Here is a 20,204-nt window from a genome sequence, read left to right on the forward strand (position 1 = left end):
TGATTACACAAAATTCAAGTTAGTGAGATATGACTGTAGCTTCGGGAGCAGGGGAGATAGGAAATACCCAATGAAATAAGACTCAGGAGAGGTATTAGTTCTGAAGTAAGTGGTAGTTTAGATCTTTGCAGAAGACTGACTTTTATGTCTCTCAAAACAATTTGGTGAGATAGAGTTTTTTACCTTTTTATATACAAACACGAAATTAAAAGGTACCCAGATAACATCAATGTATTATTTGACTACATTATTGTTTGATGTTTTTCCAAATGCATTTTTGAAAAGGTTTGGGAAACAGCAAAGTAACAGTAACCTTAATAAATGAGCTCTCAGGGGAACCTGGGAATGAATTCATCCCTAGCGCTACACTAAAGCAAGAACAGGTTGTCAGGTAGTTTTTCACTATTGTCTTCAGCTGCCAACATTCTCTCTCTAGAAACCACTAATATTCATTCTCACCACTCGTGTGGGCCAATCTTGCCACTTTGTCTCACTCCTACCTTCGAAGGTAGGAGTTTTTTTGAAATAACGTCTCAATCCTATCATATATCAGATAGACGCAGTAATTCTGGTCACGTTGATAGCAGAATGCTATGTGTCATTATCTAGGAGGCTCAAATGCTCTTCTTTTTCTTGGAAATTTATGTCAGACAGCCATATTTTTTTCTGCACATAGATTGAGAGCGTCTTCCCTCTGTACTGTAAGCCCATATGCTCAAGTGCTGTGGCATTAGTTTCTTAGGATCCTTCTGACTGCCTTTGATGTCTGTAATACAAAAGGAATTTATCTTTCCAGAAGATGCTAATCAACAGATTCTAAAGTTTCCAGAGGTGCCTTGACTTTTCTGAGGTACCCTGCTTTGTTCTACTACCTTATAAGACTTCTGGGGGATGAATGAAAAGGGAATTTCTGGGGCTGGGGAGAGGGTTCAGGTCCTAAAGTCTAGGCTTACAACCAAAAGAACAAAATTGTGTTTCTGGAATGTGTTTTACAAAAGAACAAAAAAATAAAACTTGATTACAGATATTTTCCCCACTGAAATCAACATTGTGATATGGTGTACAATTACCCACTTTGCTTGCTAAGATGTGCCATAAGGTTGTTTCTTGAGACAAGGAAATGAGAACAGGTGAAAACAGTTAATTTCTCCTGGAGGTCTTTTGTGTACTGTGTCCAAACTGATCAAGGCCCTGCTTCTGGTCACTAGGGTTGTATGCCTGGGGAAAAATGCATTTAAGTTTTCTTTTAATAACTGCCGTGCGTGTTGCCTACGTATTTGCCTATGTTTGTGAGAGTAATAAGCCCAGAATCACCACGGCCTGAAACAAATGGAAGCACCATGTTCAGAGTTCTTCACCAATCTCAAAATGAGAGACTTTTCTGAAAAGTACATTCTGCCTTTCAGTAGTACTAGGTGAGAATGACTCCAGAATACCTCACAAATGATTTAGTGTCCACGACTCTGGCTCCAGTTACTGTCAATTCATTGGGTGATGCCAGGCAAGTCTTGTCATTATGTGCGTCTCAGCTAACCCCTTTTTTTTTAAATGCAATGTTGGGAGAATATAATTTATGTGCTTACTTTGAAAACCATGTCCCCTTTATGTAACTCCAATCAGTTTAAGGGGCTTATTCTGGCAAAGGATTCCCTTCTTTCAGTAACTTCATCTAACAATGTGGACAGCCAAGACTTACTGAGTATTTGCCAGGATGCTGTATAGAGGGAAAAAAAACAATTGCAGTTACAAGGTAAGTTTCAAAGTTCTGAATAATGGCTGTTTACTGCTCTCTGGTGGTACAAGGTAGGTTCTGCAGTTGTCCATTAATTATTGATACAGATCGTGCTCTTGTTGGAAGTTAATGTTAAATGTATAACATATTGACATACACCCTGCTACCATGAACCTTCTGAATAAGTTCTTCTTTATTTATATCCTAAATTAAATTGGCTATGATTTTTGTGGTTAGTAGACTTTTATAAAATATAATATCACTTGTTAGAATAAGAATTTAGAGCATATATTAATGATAAATATAGAAACTACATGCAAAGAATATTAATCAGATAACACTAAGAAACTCAAAGTTATAATTTAAGCAGAAAAAGAGCTAATAAGATTCCATATGAAGAATAAATATTAATGTGTTTATTCTTTTTTTATTTGTGGCTCACGACCATAGGAAGAATGCTGATTTAGCATTTGATATCACTTCATGGTTTACATACTTGTACTCAATATATAGGGAAACATAAGTATTTCATTATTAGATGAATTCTACATAAGAAGAAACTGAGGCTTAAGTAGGCAAAGGAACTTACTGAAAACCTGAGGGGCAATGTGTGGCCAGCATCTGTAGTTTAGTTCAAACCTGCCATGTTCTAAGCTATGGGCACTCTATCCCAAGGGTTCCAGGAGCCTCTAACATCATTTCACCTCTTTGTCTCATTTACAGAGAAACAAACTATGATTGTGACATAGATGCTATTGGTACAATGAAATGTTGATAAAAGTTTAACAGCCAAGTCAGGGTGGTAGTCAGAATAATGTTTAGTATTTGCTAGCTCTGATGAAAATATTCATTCCATGGGCTGAATGTGGAGCTGGGGAAACAAGGTCACAATTGTTTTTTGTGAAGTTATGGTATAGCATGGATTCTATGTCTTAAATAGATATCATCTAACTATTAAAATCAGCATGTTGCAGGCAACTATGAACAAAAATCCAAGTGCACAGCCCAGTTCTGCCTTGCCATTTTCCTGGCTCTGATCCTCAATCTCACCACTCAACCATTATAGCTTGTAAAACCTTCAATTTTCTACTGCTTAGCTTCATGAGAGTTTATTACATGTCAAGATGAAGTGAAGAGACACTCATGAGTATTGAAATGGGCTATTATTTTCCTTTTATCAGTGTCCCCAAGAGAAAAGCAAAGATTCCCTTGCTTATGGATACCATCAGTTAGGTCTCTTCAGTATGCTTTAACCCAGTGAATGCTCTGCTGCAGGAGTATATTTGTCTTTTTAATACATATTTATCAAGATTTACATTCATAGCAAAGAAATATAAAATTCTTTACTTTTCTCCTTCAGTATCTTCTTCTTGCCTTCTCCCCCTCTCTTCATCTTGCCTTCATTTTGATCTCCTCTTTATTCTACATTACTTATTTTTTGTTCAATCAATATTTTATCATTAGAGTTTAAAGACTTTTTTGTGTTCATCATCTTCATCATATGAAACAGAATTTGTAGGAAAAATAGATGTTCATTTCTGTGTCTTACACATGTTTGGCAGTTAATTTCACTTATATAGTTTGGATGTAACCTCTCTCTGGTATAAAAGTCAAGTAGATTCTGCAGCCAGAAGCCAAAGGCCAATGGATCTCTGTAAGTTCAAGGCCATTCTTTTCTATATGATGGGTTTCAGTCCAGCTAGGGCTGGATAGTGAGACCCTGTTTTAAAAAGCCAGAAAACATTTTTAAAGTAATTAGATAAATTTATAGACAAAGAATGAGTATTAAACACATAAAAACCCTTAGAACTTCCATGAATGATCAATTGCTCTATTCTTGTATGGTCTTGTGCGGTTTGTTGTAAAACTAAGTAATTGTTACACTCTCTTCAAAGGCTATTGTTAATCTCTAAGTTATTTTCACACAGAATAACTTTGTGTGCCATAGAATCATTCATTTCTAAAGCCCAAGTACTAGCCAATGTTTTAGCAACTGTCAATGTAAGAAAAATGCCTGAGATAACAAATAAGGACTCATTTTAGCTCATGATTTGGAGGAGGAGTGGTATAGTATATACTCACATGATTCCATTGCTTAGGACTTGGAGTAAAACTGGTTATCAGCACAGGGAGCTATGTTGAGAGAAGGTTTTTAGCCTCATAATGGATTAGAAGCAAAGAGAAAGAAAGAGGAAGAGGCTTGGGTACTGATATCCTCATGATTCATGTGATTCCAGCAGCATATCTTTCACCACATCCTGTAGTATGGCCATTGTACACTTTATAAATTGGATTTGGGGAACATTCAAGATCTAGATCAAAGTAACAGACTTACTATAAGCTGCTCTGTTTAGCTTCAGGGATGCAATGGGGTTTGCAAATCAGGCTTGAATTCATGCCTAAAAGGAGTTCAAATTTCATGAGAGCCAAACATTAGGCAATTAATCATAGGCATACTATAGATAAAAATAGCTGGACCAAATTTTAGGAATATAGAATAACTTAACATTTTGTGCCTCTGTGGGTGGGGGTGATACTTTCAAATAGGGACAGCACATTATATCTAAGGATTCAATTTTTTATCCTATAATAGGAATCCTCAGATTGATTTAAATAAAATACTACCTTTGTTAGTATATAATTTTAAAAGGTTAGAGGAGTTTGAGCGGCCAAAGTGTAGCCTCGATGTATCAATATGACATAAAGTGAGAGAAAACAGAAGCAGACCTGTTTGAGCACAATGAAGAGAGGCAAAACTAGAGACAAGAGGGTAGAAAGAAATAGCCTGATGTGCGTAGCCTGCCCTGACACCATGAAGAAGTCCTAGCCTGTGCTGCTGCTGAGGTTCATGTCTAGCTACCTGGTTATGTAACAGCGGGGGTCTGTAGTGATGTCTGTGGCTCTTATTACCACCAATGATGATATTTCTGGGCTGGGCTGGACTGGGTTGGGCTGCCATCTGGGACCATGTTGAGATCTGAGGGCTGTGTCAAGCTAGCCCTGCCCTCACTGACTTTGACTGAAAAGCTGGTCTCACCCCTTTTCTGCTGCAGCACTCCAGAGAGTTGGCCTTACACCTTGACTACAGTACAGTGGAGCTGGCTCTGATACTGAGAGCAGAGGTGAGCCTGTCTGAGTGTGTGCCCAGGAGAGCAGGCCTCACCATATATCTGCCATGTGTTGGCTTGGACAAGGCATCTGTGCCATCTGTGGCAGGCAAGGAGAGCTGGACCTGCCTCTTTCCTGCTGCAGCACTTGGGGGAGCAGGTCCTATACCTTGCCTTGACAGCACAGTGCAGCTGGCTCTGGTGGCATGGTGGCAGATGATTTGGCCCTTCCCCTCTCAGATGCAGCATTGAGTGAGCTAGCCAGGGAAGTGCTGGAGAACTAGTCCTGGTAGTGTGGATATAGGAGAGATGATCAACTCATCTACTACTCAGGCCAACATCCAGGGCTTTGAGTTGGCTCACTCAAACACCTACCCCATCCATGAATTTCTGTATGAAGGGGCTAGTCCTGGAGATCCAAAGCTTCAGGATCTACATGACATAAGCCAACAAGATATCTGAGAGGAGTACTCACTGAGGGTCCAGTACTAATAGTGTAGCAGAAGCCAGAGACTTCAAGGCAGACCAATGATTTATTGCAATGAACATTTGCAAATAAAGATGTGTGGATATGAGATTATAGGTTTCCAAAATCTACATTTAATAAGGACCCTTAAATGCTTTTACCTCTTTTCTGGCCCACCGCCAACCATAGGTACTAGAAAGGAAAAGTTAATAGGGCAAAGGAGGATGTGGACCTGTTTAGAAATAGTTCTTTGGCGCAAATCCAATCTGCATTGTCAGGAAATCAGGAGTTCAGTTCATGTGAATCAGTAGAGGCAGCTGGATACACTCACAAACAGTATTTACAAATCAGCAATGACAGTTCTATCCAGAAGAAATGGAGACGTTCTGCCAATGGGCCCAAGTCTGCAGAAGCATCAAGAAGCTGATGACACGACACCAGAAGTTCTTTGATGTGTTTCTTTCTACAAAGTCAGGACAAATGATGACCATCAAAGCATGGCAAGGCGAACCAATACCACACACCATCATTCACTGTCTATTGGGCTATATTTATACCCTTTCCAAACCTTGCACATTCTCTCAAGGGTCTGCTCTACCAAAACATCACATACCCTTTTCCCTGACTGCTTCTAGAAAAGATCATGCATCTGTTCTCAGCAAAAAGTCCTTCTATGTGTCTGCTTTAGCAAACACATTCTCTCATAAGACAGTTTCCAGATAAACATCACATGACACAACTAAGTCTCCAAAGAAACCAAAAATTTCCTGTTCATGTGGACAAAAAGGTGTGATATACTGTGACACACTAACAGCTCCCACAATGAGCTGGGTTCTTGTTGTTGCTTTGCTTTGTTTTTTAACTTTTTTATTTTTATTTTTTTATTTTCTTTTAGTGAATAGGTGGTAAGGGCAGACAGAAAATACAAGGGGTCAGTGAGAGGAGTAAGATTGGAATGCACAATGTGAAATTCACAAAAATTTTTTTTAAAAAGATTAGTGTCTTGTTTTACTGAGCATATAGCTATTTTCTGTTACTTAAAGCAGAAACAGTATTTATTATTTTGGGATCATCCAGCAAAGCCTTTTGCATATACTTGTATTCAGGATTTGTTTGGTGAAATAAAGCAATTAGTATTTTATAATGAGTTAAATATTTAAGTAATAATCATAACAATAAAAATAGAAGCATCTAAGATTTTTCAGAAAATATTATTCATATTCATAGCCTTATAAGTGATTCACAAAAGTTGACATTAATATTCCAGCTCAAGAGAAGACTGCTAGTGCTATTTGGTACAGCTGATAAGTGGTAAAGCCAGAAACCACACTTTGTTTATGAGTTAAGTCAATGTCTTCTCTGTTTTTGAGTTGCCCAGACTCACACTATGTCATGAGTCTTGTCATGGATATCACTCTATGTGATGTTTAACCCTTATTGCCAACTTATCTGGACTTAGGATCACACTGAGACATCTCCAGATGTGACTTTAGAAGTGTTTCCTGAGGGGTTGGATAAAGGTAGGAAGACTGACTCTAATGAGAGGACAACCATCTCTTGACTCAGATACTAAATTAAATAAAACAAAGAAAAGAAAAAGCAAGCAAGTAGACCAGCAGCATTCCTCTCTGTCTTCTTCCTGACTGCAGATGGAAAGTGTCCAGCTCCTTTAGGTTTCTGTGGCCAACCTGCAGCCACTCTTGTTGCTGTGCTTGCCCTGCCATGATGGACTACACCCTCAAACTGTGAGCCCAAACAAACCTTTATCAGATATTTTGTCAAAGCAATAAAGAAGTAATGCATATACTCAACACTGTAGATTCTGATAAGGATAGAAGCTAGATTGTTCATGTCCAAATATCTGCATGTCTAAATCATTCTGAATCAGGCAATCTTGCACATTTCCTGCTTCTGGGAAGTTCCTACTGTAGGATCCAAGAATCCACGAATTTATGTAGCAAAGTCCATTTTATTGAATTTTGGGCTCAATGTTTTCTATTGTATGTGAAGGATTGTTTTGGTTCTTGATAGTTTAAGTTCTTTAATTAATTAAAAATATACATTATAACAGGAAAACAAATAAAGTTACCTGTAATTCTAGCACTTGGATGGTTGCGGTTAGAAAACCAGTATTCCAAATCTAGTGAAGCAACATTATTGAGGTCCCCTCCCAAAGAAACTACAAAAAAATCACCTGGCAAAATATCAGAAGTTTACTATTTCTACTTAAGTAATTTAGAGCTTTGTATTCCTATAGTCTATTGATAATTAATATGAACCTAAACTCCATTTAAATCTAGATGACTAAAGTATTTTCTCCTGATGAGCATACTTAAAAAAAGAAATAGAAAGAGTTAGGAATAAAAAATGCATGCTCTGGGTATTTTTCACCAACAGAATTCAACTATTTTCATATAATATTTTAATTGATCTAAATTTCTCATTAGAAGCATGTAACGCTCCATTGAGGAATAGAATATGAACAATTAAGCTCATAATTAGATCTTACATATGTTACTAAAGTATATATAATACCATACAAAGGTACATGCTGGCTTAGTGTTTCCTCTTGGGAAAACATTTCTCTGTAAGACTTACCAACAACCCCTGCTATGTTCAAATGGATGAGAGTTTGTCACATGGCTTCTCTCAGTTGACTCAGGGAGTTGATTCATATTCTTATTTTACTGAAGGATTCCTTTGCTTCACACCAGTGCACTTTGTCCATGTTACTTCCTTTAATCACCACTTAATACTGCACCATGTACTAGTGAGACAGCATCAGTTTCTATGGTTTAGAATAGAAGTGCTAACTTGGATCTGGAACTGAACAAATATTTTAATATTCTTTCAGGAATTACCTCATTTTCTTTTCTTTTAAGAGAGAGATCCACAAAAGATAGCCATTTCAGTTCAGCAAATTTTTTGATTTTTTATTATTTTTTATTATTTAGAATAATTTTTAAATTTAAATGTATTTTGATCATATTCTTCATGTCCTCCAATTTCTTTCAGATCCTCTATTTCCCTTCTCATGCAACTTTAACTTCTCAGACAAAGAAATAAACAAAACCCAATATAATAACACACACACACACACACACACACACACACATATTAAACCAAGAAAACAAAATAAAGCCACACATACAGACACACAAACACATAGACATGCAAGCACACACATACACAACCTAAACCATTAAAATATAACCAAATAAACACACACACACACACACACACACACACACACACACACACAAAGAATTGTGGAGTCCATTATATGTTGGACTGAATGTGAAGCCTGCCCTTTAATGGTTGATCTATATAGTGTCATTCTCTTGGTGAAAACTGATTTTTCTTATCCCAGCATGTATAAATGAGAGTTCAGTTGTTAACCTTTACTACAATAGGTAGGTTTCTATTCATTCATTAATTAATTCATTCATTAAAAATGTATAATATAAAATAATATAATATGATAAAGAAGTATCACATCAATGTTAGACAAGACAAACCGGCATAAGGAAAAGAGCCAAGGAGAAGGCACAGGAATCAGAGGCTAACTCATTTCCACATAAAAGCACTTAGCTGGAAGCTGTAGTACATATGCAGAAGACCTGGTACAGACCTATGCAGGCACCGTGCATGCTGCTTCAGTTCTTGTAAATTTATATGAACTGGTTGATTTAGAGGAGTTTGTTGTCTTGTTTTCCTCCATCCCCTCTGTTCTTTACAATGTTCCCTTTCCACTGGGTTCCCTGGACTCTGAGAGGAGAGATTTGACAGAAATATCATATTTAAGGCTGACTGTTCCAAGGTCTTTCAATTTCTGTGTAATGTCAGGCTGTGGATTTCTATATTTGTTCTCATCTGCTATAGAAGGAAATTTCTCTGATGATGATTGAGCAAGACACTGATATATGTGTCATTTTATTACTATGTTTCTTGTTTGTTCATTTATAGGGTTTTCATTTTTATTTTTAATTGAAATACCAGTAGCATTTGGTTTTATCCATTGTCCCTGGGGTATAAGTCTGGATCATCCAAGCAGTGTTAGTTATTGGTTCCATCTTGTGGAGTGGGTCTTAAGTCCCATCAAATATTTGTTTGTTATTTCCACAAGCTTTGGGACACCATTGCCCTAGCTCATCTTGCAGGCAGTACATCACTGTGGTAAATCAGCATTTTAACAATGATTTATTAATTTATTTCTCTGTATGGGGTGGGTGAGTCAGTATGCACATGTGAAAACAGGTGCTTTCAGATGGAAGAGTGTGTATTGGGTCCCCTGAAGCTAGAATTATAGACAGTCATGTGTCACCTCCATGTGGGTACCGGGAACAAAACTCAGATCCTATGAAAGAGAAGTATGTATCCATAACCACCAACTCATGCCTCAACTCTCTAGATCATCATTGTAACATTGTAATCACATTATCATTTTAAATGTTTTTTGTTATTTTTGTAAAAATCCTGTGGCTATACAAGGGTGAGAACTGAGCAAGGAAGTAACAGACAGTTAAGGAAGTGCTGCTGGAGATTATCTCACGCTGAGCATGTATAAGTATTCTTTGTCTAACCTAGTCTCTGCCATAGTTCTTCCTAAATGTAACTGTAATGGCTATTGCCATCTTGACTATATCTGGAATGAACTACAATCCAGAATTGAAATGCTCACCTGTGATCCAGATCTTGAGGCTGGAAGACACAATTTTCTGACCTGGATCTTGGCATGGAGATCTTGAGGCATAGTGGCTATGAAAAGCTTAGGCCCAAGCAAGGTAGTACATGCCTTTAATCCCAGGAGGATAAGGCAAAGATATGTTGAAGTTCAAGGTCAGCCCAGGACAATACTAGTCCCAGATCCAGGCATGGTGGTACACAACTTTTCTCTGGGATTAACCTTCTGCTGGAGACCTATATCCTTCTTCTTCACTTGTTTACATTTACTTGCCAAGTAGGCTTTGTTTCTGTTGCTTAGGTTCTTGTGTTTGCCTCTTGCCAGAACATCTGTTGGAATCTATAGAAGAGCAGCTGAAACAACTAGCCTCATGGGACTGAGCAACTAGTAGATCCTTGAACTTCCCATTCACAGTTCACCATTGTTGGGGTAGTTGGACTACAAACTGTAAGTCATCAGAACAAATTCCCTTAATATATAGAGACTTCCATAAGTTCTGTGATTCTAGATATCCCTGACTAATACAGTAACCGATCATCAAATTCCCCCCAAAAGTTCTTAAGACTATCTGAATCTTGCCTAAAATCAAGATTCAAAGCTGTCTAGTGGCATGACTCTCTAATTTAGCTACCAGAAAAATAAATAAATAAATCACTGTGCTACTCTCCAGACTACTTTGGAGGTCTTCATGGTTTCCTCAGCATAAAAATTGGCTTATATTTCCTCTTTGCAACTGCCTTTAGAAATATTTTGTCTTTTTTGCATTCATAGGCTTGTTGAAGCTTAGTGTTAGTACAAGACCTTACTTCCAACTTCCAGATACACAGCTGAGAGTCTGGGGTAATTTCCCTTGACTAAGAGTATGATAATTGGTCAGTGGTGACCCAGGTCACAATGACTCAGAAAACAATGGATTTTTCTACTGTGACATGTTTGTGTGTTTGTGTCTGTGTAGCTGATGGGAAGAACATTCTTGGGACATGCCAAACCCATTCATTTCTCACTATCATCGTCACAGATCCCATGCTGACTAATAAATGCCTATACAAGTCATTCCTTCCCAGAAATCTCAGCCTCCATTTTTCCCCAGACTTGTTCTCTAGGCCCAAGAGGACTGACAAATGTCATCTCTACAGACAAATTGGGAGCAGATTGAATGAGAGCTGGGTAATAAACGGGAATATTAAGCTAGGCTGGAAAATTAATGTTCCAAGCAATTTTCAGCTGACATGGAACAATTTTTCCTTGGGCAGTTTTCCTTTTCCAATTTTATAATTCATGTTTATTTCTATTTAAATTCAGTCCATCTGTATCTGGTTCATTCACACTTAATTCATCAGCAGACTGTTCTGTCAGAGAAACAGATTCCAGCATGCCTCTGATGTTTTATTATAGAATCAGAGTCTGTCTGGAAATCCAGAGCAAGGTGGCTTGTGAGAAGCATATGGAAAAGCAGGCAATGCTGGTTTCATTACACCTTCCATTGAAATACAGCCATTCCTCTTTGTGCTGTCTGTCTTAGGTGACCTGCTGATGTTTCAAAGTTATTCTTCAATCAGACTATAGACTAGTTTTCCTCATCTGCTGGCTCCTTCTCATATGCCAACTCACATTTGCCATCTTAAAGTGTAGAAACAAGTCCCATGGGTAAAATAAAAACTAAAACCAAATTATCCTCCCATACCTACAATCACCCAAAATGAATTTCTACACAAATGTTCCATGAGTATGCACTCTGCCTTTTGTGACCCCTCTTTAAATTTCATTTTTCTAATCTCCTCCGCATAATTCTACCAAGACCGTCTGATTAAAGACCTTCTTGTTTTTTGACTGCCACATTTGAAGTTCATAGACATTCCATTTTACACCCTTTAAGATTAGCATGGGCCTAGTACAGAGTACACATGTTGAGGAATCTTTGTTGACAGACTCAGTGTTTGAGAATGCTGCTAGTGTAATATACATGTTTGATTTTGAAAAATATTTAATAATAAATTTATTCCTGGTACTAACTTGAATAAGTCCATGGATGTCTGAAGACTTGGTAAAGATAATTTCTTAGTTATGTCTGCAAGGTTGTTTCCAGGGAAGATTGGTGAATGTGGTGATTGCATTGTGCATCCCACAAGTTGATTAGAGACCAATCTAATATGGGCAGTATCATCACATAGGATGGGGACATAAATGCAATGAAAGAATAGAAAGATGGGGAAGCAACCAGAAGCAGTGGATGACTACAGAAAAAAATCAGTTGTATACGTCATTCAAAAGAAAGTCCAATTGTATTTTCTTAATGTATTTTTCAGTTCAGTGAAGCTTATTCCAGCCAATAATGTACTCACAGGAACACTGATTTCTTCTCCTCTCCTCCCCCTCTCTCCTCCCCTCTTCTTCCTATTCTTTTCTCCATTTCTTCTCCTCTTCCTCCTCTTCTTTTGTCTTACTTATAAAAAAAAACACCAAATAATAGGGTTTATTATGAGATTATGTTTTTAGGCAGTTTTTTTTCTCCCCAAATAAGGTATACTTCTTTATTCTTATTTCCCAGTCCATCATTATGGGCCCTCTTTTTTTTTTTTATACTATACCACAGTCACCAGTTGAATTTTCATTTTCTTCTATTTATATTATTTAAAAATCAATTCAGATATTTTTTTGCTTTGCTGTCTTCAACAATTACACACATAAAACCATCAGGCACTTACCAACTAAAGCTAGAATATCAAGGTATATCAGTATAGAGTGAACAAGGATACATTATCATACTGTTTCAAAAGAAATACAAATTGTTATCCAAGAAATATTTTAATCAATGTAGTTGAATTAATTCAACAATGATGGGCTACCTTCATAGTTTCTGAACAATTTCAGATTATTGGAAGCATGCAGAGGTTAGGTTGAAATTATCACTTAATGTCAAGAGAATGGAACAGCAAATAAATTGGATTGGACCACAATAATATTTTTAAATGAATTAAATTATCACTGGTCCTTTCTTTTCATTTTCTTATTTACTGTGATTAACATTTCTAGGCTGTCTTCATCGTTGCACATAACTTATACACAGCCCTCATCCTACGGAGATGGAGAATGGTATCACATTGGTGAAGTTCCCTGCCTCTGCCTCTCTGTCTAGAGCCTTCCGATTTTCCACTGTGTACTCTGACATCAGGTGTCTCATATTATAGTTTGAGTGCAATAGGAAGCTAACTTTTGAAATAAAGAGTCTCTCTTTTATTTTCTTTCTTCCCTTGCAGATTATCTTGTGTTTTAATTATTATAAGAATTTGATTATACTGTTCTCTAAATATGAGATTTCATTCATGATCTTTGTTTGAAGTGGTTAGGATTACTTGGATTGTACTTTTGCAGTATGTCATTTAAAGGTAGAGTAGTAGAGTTAAATGTTTATTTGTCCTTTGGTCTATTTCATCAAACCCAAAAGCTGTCCAATGCATAATTATATACTTTGCCATGGGAAAATGGACCTATTTGGAAAGTAACTGATGCGTTGAATGAATGCTTTTTGGTATAGTAGAGTCCCCTTTATTATATACCATCTCATGGGACTTCCTGAGCTAGATGACACCATAAGTGATAATTTGTTACTTGAGATGATGTTTATTTGTTTTAATTTTTTACTTTGTGTGTATGAATATTTTGCCTGCATATATGTATGTGTACCCCGTGTGCCTAGTTTTTAAGGAGCTCATAAGTAGGTGTTAAATCACCTAGAATTGGAGTAATAGATGGTTGTGAGTTACCATTTGGATGCTGGGAACTCTGAACTCTGCAAGAGCAGCTAGTGCTCTAAACTCTAAGACATAGCTCTAGTCCTGGACAGTGTTCACTAACTACATATTGTGTATAAATTCACAATGCTGACTGTGGCCCACAGGGGAAGGACTAAGATAAATGAAGGTTGGATTTTTAGGACCATCCATTTTCTTCATTACTTTCTGGAAAAATGGCTGGCACTAGCATCTCATAGTGAGTATTCTTAATATATTCCTGAAGTACAGTCTATTCAGTATCAGGAAAGATATAAGGCCACGTAGATGTGGGTCTCAAAGATTCTTAAACCAGGACTTCCTCCATTTGATGTTTCCCAACCCTGAGAAATGTATTTTTATTTGGCCTTTGGTCCATTTCATCAAACCCAAAAGCTACTCTTTGCTGAGTTTAGAAAGATAAAAAAGGCTGGGGTGTGTTTGCTTTATACAGGAATTAACAATTTTGTAAGTGTTTGAGAAAGTATAGTTTAGTCATTGGGAGAGTTAAGAAAGACATCTCATCATGGGAAGAAAAAACATTCAGCTCAGATGCACAGATAATAAATAGAGCAACCTGTCTTTGTATGGCATGGGTAAAGAGTCATGGCACCAAGCAGCTTTCTATAGAGTTCATTCTTTCAACTCATGAAAGAAGTTTGGGCTTTATCATGGAGGAAGGGTATAATTTCTAAAGGGTTGTGAATTACAAGCCAGATTCCTGTTTCAGAAATTTGACTCAGTCAAACAATACAAGAGTGTATTTTTTGAAACTCATTTACAACAAGACTATATAAATGCAAAAGAAAGGTGACTGTAACAAAGACTGGCAATACAGACACTAAACATTTCTAAGAGGAACAGGATATTCACGGCAACAATTCTTTTGGTTATTAAAAAAATCATACTTCTCTCTTCTTCCTCCCAAGTGGGACTGAGGCGTCCTCACTTGGGTCCTTCAGCTTGTTGACCTTTATGAGTTCTGTGACTGTATCTTGAGTATTCTCTACTTTATTTTTATTGCTAATGTCCACCTATTAGTGAGTACATATCGTGCATGCCATCTTGTGTCTGAGTTACCTCACTCAGGATGATATTTTCTAGTTCCATCCATTTGTCTGCAAAACTCAGGATGTCCTCATTCTTAATATCTGAGTAGTTTAACATTGTGTAAATGAACCACATTTTCTGTATCCATTCTTCTGTCGTGGAACATCTGGGTTGTTTCTAGCTTCTGGCTATTACAAACAAGGCCACATGAACATAGTGGAACATGTATCCCTGTGGCATGTTGGAACATCTTTTAGATATATTCTCAAGAGTGGTATTGCTGGGTCTACAGGTATATCTATTTCCAATTTTCTGAGGAACGTCTAGATTGATTTCCAGAGTGGTTTTACAGATTGCACTTCCACCAGCAATGGAGGAGAGTTTCTCTTCCTCCACATCCTCATCACCATGTATTGTCACCTGATGTCTTTATCTTAGCCAGTCTGATTGGTTTAAGGTAGAATCTCAGGCTCGTTTTGATTTGTATTTCTCTAATCACTAAGGTCTTTGAACATTTCTTTAAGAGTTTCTCTGTCATTCAGGATTCCTCTGTTGTGAATTCTCGGTTTAGTTCTATAGCCTATTTTTTTGATTTTTTTTTTGGTTAGCTCCTTGAATTCTTTATATATTTTGGATATTAGCCTTCTATCAGATGTGGAGTTGGTGGAGATTTTTTTTCTAATCTGTAGGTTGTCAATTTGTCTTATTGACTATGTCCTTTGCCTTACAGAAGCTTTCCAATTTCATGAGGTCCCATTTATCAATTCTTGATCTTAGAGCATGGACCATTGAAGTTCTATTTAGGGAATTTCTCCTGTGCCAATGATTTCAAGGTCTTTTACCACTTTCTTTTCTATTAGATTCAGAGTATATGGTTTTATGTTGAAGTCTTTGATCCACTTGGACAAGAGGGAAGGGAGGGAAAGACTTGTGAGGAAAAAGGGATTGTGGAGGAGAGGGGAACATGATCTGGTATTGGATGGGGGAAAAAGACTGAATCCCCAAAGGCCAGCAGAAAGAATGGAAACAGGCAATCTTGGGAGGTAGGAGGATGGGGGGGGCTTCAGAATGTACCAGAGACCTGGAAGGTGAGAGAGTCTCAGACTCTTAGGATCTTAGATAAAATGCCCTACAGTGGGGAGAGGGAACTTGTAGAGTCCACCTTCAGCAGAAGACAGGGCATCAAGTGAAGAATGGGGTTGCCATCCCACAGTCAAAATTCTGACCCAGAATTGTTCCTGTTTGAAAAAACTACAGGGATGGAAATGGAGAGTAGCCTGAAGAAAATAAGGTCCAGCCACAGACCCAAAGTGGGATCCAGCTCAAGAGGAGGCCACAATGCCTGACACTATTACTGAGGCTATGGAGCATTCACAAAAAGGGACTTATCATGACTGCCCTCTGAAAGACCCAACAAGTAGCTGAAAGAGTCAGATGCAGATATTTGCACCCAATCAATGGACAGAAGCTGCTGACCCTTGTGGCTGAATTAGGGAAAAGCTGGAAGAAGTGAGGAGGTGGGTGACCCTTTAGGAGGCCCAACTGTCTCAATTAACTTGGACCTCTGTGATTTCTTAGACACTGGACCACCAACCAGTCAGCATACACCAGCTGATATGAGGCCCCCAATACATACACAGCAGAGTACTTCTGGATCTGGTTCAATCAGGGAAGATACAAGTCTCTCCTCAAGAGACTGGAGACCCCAGGGAGTCTAGAGATCAGGTGGGGTGGGTAGGAGGTGTGTAGGTGGGGTCATCCCCGTGGAGACAGGGTTTGGGGAGGAGGTATGGAATGTGGAACATTTGGAGTGTGGACCGGGATCTGGAGTGTAAAGATAAATTAAATGAAAAGAAGGAATATATGTTACATTTCGCTAGTCATTTCATGTTGCAACAAATACAGCAAGTCATACTTTGTGCCCTTCTGATCAATACACTGTAGAACATTAAAAGCAGCTGCTGCTTCTGAAGGTGAGTAAACACTGTTGGTGAATAATTGCTAGTTTGGGGAGGAATCAACTATTTACTAGCATCTGCAAACATTTACAATTTCTAAAGCCCTCTGAGTTGACAATCCTACAATTAGTAATCTGTCTTTTAAATTAGAAACCCAGTTTGCAACAATGCGCATATGACACTCATTATAACACTGATTGGAAAAATGCTAAATGGAGGAATGACTTTAACATTTAACCTTTCAAGATCCACCTCAGCTCCTACTGACTGCAGTATAAGGACTCCCCACTCTCTGGTTACTGTCAGATGAAGAAAGATGGAAGACGTTAGAGCATTCATGTCCCACTTTTGTTCTTGTGGGCACTGGTCTAGATAGTGTGTTATCCCTTGACATGATGGCAATTTGTGACAGTGGTTGTCTCTTATTGTTCCCAAGTTCAATGAACTATGCTCTGCCCTCTCCTCTTTAATGCTTTGTCATAAAATGGTGTCCTTTCCTAGAACTAGGCCTTAATCAACTCTCTTTCTGAGTACATATCAATTTTCCTTAAAGAACCTGGTTTAAAAACAAGGGATAAATTTTGAACTATGAAGAAAGATTGCTTGTTCTTACAAGAATCTTAAGTGTCACTAGTGAGAGAAGGGGACAAAGTCCAGCAATATTATAGACAATAGCTCATACATAAAATGAGATTTTTCTCAAGTGCTTAAGACACCATGGTCAGGAAAGTAGGGCTAAAAGAAGAGCTATGCCATCCACAATAAAGCATAAGGATACTTATTTTCAGAAGCCTTGTGTTTTGGTATTCAAGTGTTTGCTAATTCTGTAGGAGATTCAGGATATAAACAAGGCAATGGAGAGAGTTTAATGCTCAAACAATCAGACTCCAGTATAGTACCTGAGTTTTCATTCTGACTTTTTGATGTTAACAAATCTGCTTATGCCCAGTTTGTTTTCCCATTTTTGAAATGTAGACACTGTTAGCAACTCTTTTGTAGTGATAATGAATAAGCAATTGTTGTTGGTTAAGTTCATGTATTCATTTCTAGGATGCAGTGTAGCCATGAGGTTTTCTACCCATGCCCCAGTTCCCAAATAATGACTCAGAGGCTTATTATTTATGAATAAATGCCTAGGCCATAAGGTAGTTCTGTTTCCCAAATATCTCTTAACTTACATTAATTAACTCATTTATACTGTTATGCGTCTGCCAAATGGCTCCTCAGTTTCCAAATCTCTCCTTAGTTTCGCATGTCCACCTTCTTCTGAGTCCAGGTGGGTTTTTATTTTTCATGCTTGACTATCTCCCAGAGTTCCATTCTTTTTGTTGATGTTTCCAACTTATATTCTACCTTTTCCCATAGATAATAGGCTTTTTATTGATAGGTGATATTTATACACAGTACAAAAGAAATTATCCTTACATCACTTTTTATTTCAATAAAAGGCTCTTACTTTAACATCAATAAACTCTATACAATAAAAGCTATGGTAAAAACTATCAGGTCAGAATTACATTCACAATGTTCTATATGCAGCCATGAAGAAGTATTTTACTGACTAGACCACCTTGGTGCGTTCAAGGTTCTATATCTATATAATTTTCTATTATAACTTGTTTTACCAACCTAAAAATATCTTCTTATACCTTGAAACATATTTGAAAATCCTAAACAACTTAAGCTTAATTGTGAAAATATAACTATCCCGTCATCAACCCCACCAGAAACCTGAGGATACATATTACCTGAGTAAATAGGTAGTGCAGAGTAAGCAGCTTCCAAAACTGTAAAAATGACAGGGGTTACTTTCTACCTAGCCAGAAGGGCTTGCCTATCTTTTTCTTGCAAAGCTCCACAGTTGATTTCCCTGAGTCTTGTTTGTCTAGTTTGAGCAGCATACTGTCAGCAGTAAAGGCAAGGGAAGTGAGTCACTATGACCAAGAGTCTCTACCCCATAGGGTGCCACCAGATCTTTTTCTGTCATCCGTCTTGGGTGCAGGCCGGTTCAGCCCTTATGCACGCCCCCAGTCCATCTTAGGTCTCCCAGTGGCGCCTCGGTGTCCAAGGGCTGAGACTACCGGTCTCCAGCCAGTCGCCTCCACCCAGACCCAAGAGCTCTGCTCCCACAGGACCTCAGACTGAGATCTCCCCATGCTCAGAGTGGTGCTTGGTGGCTTCTCATAGCCCATTGTCCCTCCGGTGCTGTGTGGAGTAAACTCAGTCAAATTCCCGCACTTTTGCCCCCCTGAGCCATGGCAGACACTTGGGACCCACAACTCCACCCAACAGGACCCACGCCCATGAACGGAGCACCACAGCCCCACAGGAGTTTCTTTTCCAGTGGCAGATGTGCCACATTTGAGGCAAACTCCATAAGGATGTTTTTTGATGGTTATCATGTTCCTTGACAAAGTATAGGTGCCACCCAGAGCTGATATGTCACTGTCATGAAAAACCTCATGTTAATAAAACAACGTTAAGCATCACACTCTCTAGATCTCTGAGGGTTTCAAAAACAATCTGTGTTTCTAGATAACTTGTTTCTAGCTATCCACTATCTGTTTAACTTTAAAAACATATTTCTGAATTTAAACTAGTTAGACTAGATTAAACTAATCATCTTTGATTGACTATCTACTAAAATTTGTATTTCTTAATTATCCTAAACAGCTGGAAATAGTAGCTTACAAAAGGACTAGAACTTCACATCACATCACATTTTAAAATGAGATTTAAAGGTATGACACTTAAAATAAGAGTTAAAAGATATATAGATAGTAAGTTGTTGCAAAATATAATCCTAAATCTGTATCAATGTACAAAATTCATACCAAAAATAAAATATTTGGCTTTTTAATGCTGCTCAGTTGAAAAGTAGTTCCAATAATCTACCATTTTATCTTATTCTTATATCTTTTCTTTTCTTCTCATCCCTTTTCTTTTCCTAACACTAGTTAAGAGAGGGAAATGATAGAGGAAGGAAAGAGATAAAGAGATCCCTGAATCTAACCTCTTTTACTTTGTTTCCTCCCTAACCAGGACCATCAACAACTTGTAACCAACCCCTCACCCCTTGAACAATTACAAACAACCATCACCCTTTAAACAACCCCAAAACAGTCACCTCACGTCTTGAAAATAAGGCATCTGAAGAAGAAATGTCTGGTTTCTTTGGAGACTCAGGTATGCCTTGTGAGGGTTTTTTTTTTTTTGCTTTTTTCTTTTTGTTTGTTTTGTTTGTTTGTTTGTTAGTTTTTTCTGGAAACTGTCTTATGAGAGGATGTTTTGGGAGGAAGACAGAAGGGGGAGAGGAAAAAGTGGGGGCAGGGTCAGGTGTGGGAGGAGACAGGGGAGATGTTCAAAGGGTCAGGATATGCTCAAACAGATGTGGGTAGTAATGGGGGATGTGGAACTGGGATAGCCAACAGAAATTC

This window comes from Grammomys surdaster, unplaced genomic scaffold (genome assembly GCF_004785775.1).
Source record: "Grammomys surdaster isolate TR1022 unplaced genomic scaffold, NIH_TR_1.0 363, whole genome shotgun sequence".
In the NCBI taxonomy this organism is placed as follows: domain Eukaryota; kingdom Metazoa; phylum Chordata; class Mammalia; order Rodentia; family Muridae; genus Grammomys; species Grammomys surdaster.